This window comes from Musca autumnalis, unplaced genomic scaffold, assembly GCF_047663935.1.
Source record: "Musca autumnalis isolate F117 unplaced genomic scaffold, ASM4766393v1 scaffold_3, whole genome shotgun sequence".
Classification (NCBI taxonomy): Eukaryota; Metazoa; Arthropoda; class Insecta; order Diptera; family Muscidae; genus Musca; species Musca autumnalis.
In genome coordinates, this window is record NW_027411866.1 from 125453410 (window position 1) to 125461041 (window position 7632).

Genomic DNA, 7632 nt, shown 5'->3' on the forward strand with positions numbered 1-7632 from the left:
TCGTTTTCCATATTTATTTAGTTATTTCTTCCCCTTTTATCTTGTAATATTTTTAATAACCATATTTTTTATTTATGTTTTTTGCCAAAAATTGCAAAGTCCGCCACAAAACATTCGAATTTAAATCAGATGATCAAACTAGCAAATTCTTAAGCTCTGTTCCTTTACGTGCAAGAATCTTCAATTTTTACCACTTTTTACTCGAAAAAGCGTTCCTGTACTTCAGACACAATACAATTCATATGGGAGCAGTTTACAACTTGGCCACTACGGTTCAGGAAGAAAGAAAAGACGAAAAGGACATGAAAGGAATTGAGTTAGAAGAATGAAATGTCCTACAAAAAGATTCGCCATTCGATTAGACTGACGACATGTAATCTCAAAACGAAGCTACAATAACGACAAACAGAGATATAAAGCTATTTTCTCAAGCATCATAGGAGAAAATTCAAAAAATTCATCGCGCGATATCGCGGAAACTTGACCTATGGGGAAAATTTCCTTTTGGGTTCTTAATATACTCACTAAGGGCTTTCATCTCCAAAAGGAATTTTCCTCCGCACAGACCTTGAGTTCCAATATGTGGCGCAGTGTTATTGGAAGAATGTTTTCCCGAGAAAAATCTATTCCATTGAATTCATCAGGAATATGCATGATTCGGCTACTTGTGTTTTATTAAATAATCATTTAAATGTTAAGATAAAAAAATGCCTAAAATAGTTTACTAATAAAATCAAAAAATCAACGTTTATATTCGCTAATGGTGAAAAAAACTAAGAGAAATTTGCAGATCTCTAGGTTGCTAGTTTTTTTTAAGGTTTGCGGAATATATATCTTGGTATATTCCGCCGCGGACAGGGCGTTGGTGGTGTAATGGTCAGCATAGTTGCCTTCCAAGCAGTTGATCCGGGTTCGATTCCCGGCCAACGCACATGTTTTTACACACACACATTTTAAAAATGCAAATTTTCTTGTTCTATTAGCTCATTTAGACTAGCCATAAATCATCGAATGGATTTAATAAATCCAGTAAAAATCTCATGGCATTTAGATATACATGTTGGAGGATTTAAATGGCAGTCAGCTGATTATTGTTCATAGCACAATTACCAAGGTAGATGCTTCAGGACATCGATCGAATTTGAAACGTTAAAAGAAATTTTTTAAAATTGAATTCGTCTCAAAAAACACACGTCAAATTGCAAATTTATTGTTTAATGCTGAAAATGTTAGCACATTATGCTACTAAATAAAGATTTATTTTATTTTATCGCAGTTTTATTATTTTATCGTTTAGACATCGTAAATATTAGTCTTGGTTGATTAAAATCAACTTTGTACATCAAAACAGATTTAATTTTTCCGCCTTGTTTACAAATTTTTTAATTTTAAATTATTTTTAGTGTAGCAATTCACCGATGCATCTACCTTGTTTTTTGTGCCAGCTTGCATCTTTTTGTATTTTGTAGCAACATGTTGCAAAAACAGAGTTGTATACGAGGATTTATGCCAGATTTAAAACAAATCCACTCAATACGAGGATTTATTTTTGTATGGGAAATCTGGTAGATTTTGGCTGGATTTAGCAAATAAAACCTGATAATGTGTTAAATCCGGCTAATGAAGTCATATCTAAATGGGTTATAAGATACGCTAATAGCAACAAATCGGTCTTAGTAGTGGCGTTAAAAATTTTCAAACATTGGGTTTTTATTGATCTACGATTGTCATACCATAACGTGGACTTATGACGTTTTAGACCACTTTCAACCCCAAATGCCAATTTACGAGTAAATCCAATTTGGGACGAAATTTGTGGCGTAGTTTCCTGACCACTGAGAACCCTTAGCGTCAATTTGTCAATGTTAGAAAATGTACCTATAATACACTGTTGGGCAGAAATGCTCGGCCTCATACACAAAAGTGTAAAAAATACATGAGTCTCTCGCAATTTGCCCACCATTGCTATAATATTAAACATGCTTATAATTGGGTGGTAGCGTTATATGGGGGCTATAACAAAACTTGGCCCGATATAGCCCATCTTTGAACTCGACCTGCCAGTCTTCTATATGTACAGAGAGTGCACGACAGTAACATGATTCGGATAAATGGCTTTTATGGGTTCAGGGATATGAGAACAATATCTTCAACTCATATTAACAGACCCTAGTGTAGAGGAATGGGACTCTTATCAAATATATATGGGCAGGGTTCTGAAGCGTTCGTGGCTATTTGTATCTATGATCTATGTATCTAGGATCACTCATTAAGCTCTATAGAATTCAAATCCAGAATCTTAAATTATAGGCCTATTTTATGCCAAAATTACACGAATGCGATTCCACGGGTCCAATGGGGAAAATATCACCGGATTACACCAAAACACTCGTTGATTTAATGTTTGAAGGCCCCAAAAAAGTTCAAATGTCAAAATATGTCATTATTTTGTTAAAGAAATAATATGCATATTTCTTACGTTTGGCAAAAGTATAAACTTTATTAAGCTGAAAACACATCCAACGTTTGAGTAAAGTTTTGTGTCATTTCTAGAGATGGGAAATGCGTAAATACCCAATTGGTAAATACCCATTAAAATGGGTAAATTGGGTACAAATGGGTAAATACCAAGGTATTTACCCAATGTGTGGGTATAAACTACAGAAACTGAAATCATCCAATTAGATGCGAAAACGAGTCGTTTTAGCAAATTTTAACTGGCTATGAATAAAAATACCTTTTTTTGATGGATTAAACCAAGATTTCAGTGGATAATCTTGAGATTTAAGTCCTCCTCGACAAAGCTATAATTTTTGAATTTTTCGTCAACTGTTTCGTACTATCAACTCCAACGATCGATTTGACACATAAAAAGTATAAAGGCTAAACCGCTTTTCTGGTATTCTTTTCGATTTTCTGTTTGACAGAAAAACAAAACTGTGATTTCAAAATAAAATTTTATTTACCCAAATAAACACCCAAAAAATAAATTTATCGGGTATTTACCTGGTATTTATCCATGTTTTGGGTAAATACCGGGTAGAATCCCATCTATAGTCATTTCTGGTAGACGAATACAGACAAAGTGCTGCCAAGTTTCAATTTTTTATTTATTCTTCTATCAGAAATGACACAAAACTTAACTCAAACATTGGATGTGTTTTCAGCTTTATACATATAAAAAGTTACATTCATATTTTTACAGTGTTTTGTATATGAATAATATCCCTATTTCGGTGTAATAATGCAATTAAAAAATTGTTGAGAGGTGTAAAGTTTATTTTGACGGTCACTGTAGAAGAAGATAATGGCTCGGATCACACCTTAGCCGCCTTTCTAGACAAAGAAGGAGCGTTCAATAATGCGAAACTCTAATTCATCCATTCGGTTCTAAAGCTACTGAGTGTCCTATCTATTCTAACCAATTGGATTGATAGAATTCTGGAATGCTGACTAATCATTTGAAACTGACTATATTTTACCAATTCTGGACTTTGACATAGCAGAGATAATAATCCCTGATAGTAGGGAGTGGAAGCAGGTCAGACCACTTTCCGATAGCCTATCCATTTTCAGTGATATGTTGTAGTCGGAAGAAGGCATGTGATGAACTGAATATCAGACGTTCGTATAAAACTTAACGACAACTGCAGTGTTTTTCAGGCAGAAGTCTTTGCAGTGCCTTAGAACTACTGCTTGGGTACCAACCAAAAAATGTATCCTTTTTTAAATGGAATATGAAATAATTGACAATATTTGTGATATAGACGTTAAGTTTTGTTGGGTACCAGGGCACTGCAATATTGAAGGAAATGAGACAGTTAATGAACTGATAAGACGAGGCTCCCAACCCTCTGACCTTCGGTTGGAGGGCTGTGCCAAGTCTCCGTTTTGCATCATCCTCAACAACAAAATCTCTACACAGAGAAAATCATAAGAATTTGACAAGACGTACCTAGTTGTAAGGTATCGAAGTCAGTCTGGCCGGCAAAATCAGGTCGCAAAGCTGCGTTCCTTCTCTCACTACGTAAATCAGAATCGTTGTAGGGGTCTATCACCGCGGTATCATATCTCGGACAACCAAGTGGAAGGACAACAACATTGAATATTACTGGCTATGTGAGGATATGGAAGAGACGGAAACAATCGAGGACCTTCTCTGCCGGTGCCCTAGATTTTCAATCCAAAGACACAGGCTGTTATCTCTCTTTTATGTTTCCTAAATTGACATTGTAGGAGTTGGTCATAATAGACTATGAATGTTTAACTATCTACACGCAGAGAAAAAAATATTTTTCGGTTTTGTTGGAACAAAAATATCTATTTTGGTTCCAAAAATGTGTTTGTTTTGTATAAACATTGTAATCCAAATCCAAAAATACAATCTTTTGTTCCGAACATAGAAAACAAAAACAACTTTCGAATTTCCGCAATATTGTAAAAAATCGTTAACAATACCGATTGTAGGAACAATCATAATCTAAATTTTTACAAAACATATTGTCAGCCCTGAAAACCAGATACTAAATTTTTTGATTTGAGTGTATATATTTCTCATATACCCTTTCCACACAACTTTGATATATGTAAATATCGCGTATAAAACTACGAGCATTGATGAACGCAATACATGGTTTGCTACTTTAGCTGACAACAAAGACAAACAAAAAGCCACACGCAGCCACCACAACATAAGGAATAATTAAACACTATAACAAACATGAAAAGGAAAGAAGAATGAAACAAAACAGAAACAAATAAAAACAAGAGTCTCATTGTTGGTATACATACACACAAAAACAAAAAAAGGCAGCATCCCAGCCAACAATTTTTGCCGATGGCTCTGATATCAGATTTTTTTCCGAGATTTCGTAACCTTTCTTTCCGATTATTTTCCGAGTGCTCTGCACAATCTCGGAAGGGAAATTTTGATTTGTTTTCTTTCCGATTATTTTCCGAGTGCTCTGCACAATCTCGGAAGGGAAATTTTGATTTGTTTTCTTTCCGATTAGTTTAAGAGTACTCTGCACATAATCTGAAAGAATTTTTAATCTGTGTATTTTTCTCGCGAGCAAAAATCCCGAACTCTGGTTGAGAGTTAATTGTATACAAACAACGCCAGCGGCAAGGGAAATTTCTTTGCTTTGTTTGCATGCTGTACCTTGTTTTTTAGTTATTTCGCAGCAGTTAAGTGAGTAAGACGTAGCGGAACAAATTATTGTGTGTTTTAAAACAAATTAAAATTGGAAGTTTGCATACACATTTTGTAAAAAGATGTTTATAATAACAAATATTGTTAATTCTATTTTAGATACGCCGAATAAAGAACAACATCGTGATGACACATGGAAACTTTATTAGGAAAAGTTGTGTTTTATAATTTTGCAAACACACAATATCAGCGGGCAGCAGCAATGAATACTATTAAATCCAACTTGTGAAGATGATGAAATAAAGAATAAAAAAATTCGCATTAAACATCCAAACATTTTCCGAAATATAAATCACCGGAATTTTTTCCGATTTTCGGATAAAACCTTACGATAATCTTCCGATTTTTTTCCATATATCGGATCAAAAACCTTACGATAATCTTCCGATTTTTTCCATATATCGGATCAAAAACCTTACGATAATCTTCCGATTTTTTCCATATATCGGATCAAACATCCGATAATCTTCCGATTTTTTTCCGAATATCGGATCAAACATCCGATAATTTTCCGATTTTTTTCCAAATATCGGATCAAACATCCGATAATCTTCCGATTTTTTTCCGAATATCGGATCAAACATCCGATAATCTTCCGATTTTTTACCGAATATCGGATCAAACATCCGATAATTTTCCGATTTTTTCCGAATATCGGATCAAACATCCGATAATCTTCCGAATTTTTTCCGATTTTCGAATGTTCCTTCCGAGTTTTTTCCGAAATTGTGCAGATAATCGAAAATTCCCTTAAAATTTCCCTTTTTTCATTCGAGTTTTTTTTGCGAATTCGTTCAGAATTCGGAAAGAAACTCTAATATTCCTTCCGATTTTTTTCCGATAAAACTTTCCGAATTCGTGGGCACCTTCACACAATTTTGTTCCGATTTCTGAACGAATTCGACATCAGAATCGCATACTTGTGCAGAGTTTCGTTCCGAATTCGGAAAAAAATCGGAAAAAATTGTTAGCTGGGATGTCATACAAACACCACCACAACTCACCCAAAATTGTTTTTTCAACACGGCGTCGAATAGCGAGAGAAGAGAAAACAATTTTCGAAGAAAAGAGAGAAATATTGTTCAGTTGACACAAACTATTTTTGGATTCACAATACTACATAAGGAATCCAACAATATGTTAACAATACATATTTTGCTCTTGGAATATTGTTGGATCAAACATATTTTTTTCTCTGCGTGTACTTCTTCCTCATCTCTTTGTGATGTCTACTCTCATTCTACCTCTTTCCTGTCTTTCACCCTTCCTTTCCCCTTCTATCCCCCCTCCACCACCCTTTCTTATCTAATTTCACCTCACCTCATCAAGTTAGAGCTTGGTTTTGGAAAATGTGGACAATAGCTAAAATCAAGGGGAACATATATACTCGTACGAGGGATGTACTAAAACGTGGACTTATATTGGTGATTTTTTGAATATAGGAATTCTATTTATCTAAACTCAAAATACCAACATTTGGCGAAATTAGTTACAAATATGGGTTTGAAGTAAAAAAAATACTCGAAATCGAGGTATACCCTTAAATGGGCGCTATACCAAAAAGGTCCGCATACATGGTCCATTGTTGTACCAATGACTCCAAATGTAATCCAAAGGTCTTCATCAAATTTCAAAGCTTTATTTTTAACGTTGCGAAATATGGCGCAAAATATTGTTGTGTATTAGTCATTGTTGAATTCAATTGTAACTTAGTTCTTGAGACTCATATTAATATCGATTAGATTAGAATTGAAATTACAACCAAACAGAAGGGTTGCCAAAATAATGGCTGTTACATTGTAAATGAATTATTGATTAACCGTTTTAGATATATGATATACATATGTTTTTATGTGAGAAATATTTTTACATGCAATTTAATACATACAAATCGTGCAATTTAAATTCAACATCATATTCTGAATGTTCGCAAAACTTGTCTCAAGTTGATGTGAATTTGTGTAAATAAGTCATCAAGTGAAAGTGAAATTCTTTTAGTTTTCCTTCACAAACATACAACTATGAAAATAATCGCAGGTATATAATGTATTATGCGCAGACTGTGTATGTGTATATAAAATACTATCTTCTATATATAAATATGTAATCGAGTATATAGAACATATATACTTTCATATGTTTAACAGTTAGTTTGGAATTCCGTTCTTCTTTGTGTTCAACATTTTATTCTATTTTATTAAATAAAAAACGTTTTTTTCTATTTTCCAGAACAACATCAAAAGTATTACGGACCAGCCAGACCATTTCTCTGTTCGTTGGTAGTGGAAAATAAAGTCAAACTTAGTCGAGAAGTGCATTCTCCTTTCCGGGTTCCTCTCGACGACGACGACGACGAAAGTTGCGGCGTGTGACTGTATTGCGATATGAATGCAACACCAGACATAACCAGAAAGATGAAG

General features: G+C 34.1%; 1 non-coding gene across 1 annotated transcript; it reads left to right on the forward strand.

The window, feature by feature from the left end:
• Positions 1-859: 859 nt before the first annotated feature.
• Positions 860-931, forward strand: TRNAG-UCC (transfer RNA glycine (anticodon UCC)). Its single transcript has one exon. It is a non-coding gene; the product is annotated as a tRNA-Gly (tRNA).
• Positions 932-7632: the final 6701 nt, after the last annotated feature.